At 44.1% G+C, this 1,339-nt stretch overlaps 1 protein-coding gene across 1 annotated transcript in view; it reads left to right on the forward strand.

The window, feature by feature from the left end:
- Positions 1-1,339, forward strand: part of PREX1 (phosphatidylinositol-3,4,5-trisphosphate dependent Rac exchange factor 1) — a 99,348-nt gene that overhangs the window by 47,486 nt on the left and 50,523 nt on the right. The gene's annotated exons all lie outside the window — the stretch shown is intronic.

The raw sequence follows: 1,339 nt of genomic DNA on the forward strand, positions 1-1,339 counted from the left end.
TACTATAGCGTCCCCTGCAGGATGTCACTGGCACATGCGGCCTCTCCAATGTCTGGTTACTATAGCGTCCCCTGCAGGATGTCACTGGCACATGCTGCCTCTCCAGTGTCTGGTTACTGTAGCGTCCCCTGCAGTACTCCCAGCAAAATGCTGCAGAGGTCTCGCCTGACTGCCCATCATGAGTCTGCACCACACCCCATACACAGCACAGGAAATGCTTGTTTCTGCTTTAGTTCCACTTTGTAAAATTAATTTACATGGGGTCATGCGCCTTTTCTCCTGCACATATTTATTTACATTTTTCACATTTTTTTAATTTGCAGCAGAACTCTATCCTGCTCTGAGAAATTTGTGATAGGCTGTATGGATCTGAATGGTAATATACGGAATGGTGTGAGTGCTGCCTTGTTCTCATAGTGTGAATGTGTAGTAATGTGCGATTTGTCAGTGTTGTGTGAAAATCATGGTGTTTTGCATTGTAGGGTTTGGGTATAGTATTGTGAAAATGGGGTATTGTGCGTTTGTTTCTTGGGTGATTGCGGGAGGGGTTGTGTAAATTTGGATGGTTGTATAGTATTGTGTGTCTGGGAAGTTGCATACTATCGGGGGTTTTGTAGAATGTTGCAGTCTTCTAGAACTGTATGGTTAGGGTTCTGTATAGTATTGTGTGCCTGGGAAGTTGTATAGTATTGGGAGTTGTGTAAATGTGTCCAGTTTTCCAGTACTGTATGGTTAGGGTGCTATATAGTATTAAAGGAGATTATACAGTGGTTGTGTAGTGTTGTGTGATGGTCTGTTGTATAATGCTAGGGGCCTGCAGAATATAGTATTGTATGTTTGGAATGTTGTGTAGTATTGTGTGTATATGGCAGTGATTAGCATTGTGTATTTTGTGCGGCATTGTCCAGCATTGTGTGTATACAATGTTTGCATTGCATGTGTGATAACACTGTGCTGTTTTTGTGGAGTGGTTTAGTTATGTATTGTTGGTTGGTGCTGGCGTTGTATGAAATAGTCTGGTATAGCACATTGTTTGTGATGTGGCATTGTCGGATTATAAACGTGCGTGTGTTAACGTGAAGCTGTGTATTTTGCCGGGCAGAGTGTCGCCATGTAACAGTGCAGAGATTTGGTTGTTCAAGGCTCATATACACCGCAAATCACATCTCTTCTCCTCATCTGACCTCTGTCACTGCCAGACTGAAAGCAATCTGTACACCATCCATACATCACAATGCCTGAACCGTGCCGCTACATCACAATGTCTGGGCCGTGCCGCTACAGCTTAATGTCTGAGCCGTGCCGCACAATGTCTGGGCCGTGCCGCTACAGCTTAATG

This window comes from Pyxicephalus adspersus, chromosome 6, assembly GCF_032062135.1.
Source record: "Pyxicephalus adspersus chromosome 6, UCB_Pads_2.0, whole genome shotgun sequence".
Taxonomy (NCBI): domain Eukaryota; kingdom Metazoa; phylum Chordata; class Amphibia; order Anura; family Pyxicephalidae; genus Pyxicephalus; species Pyxicephalus adspersus.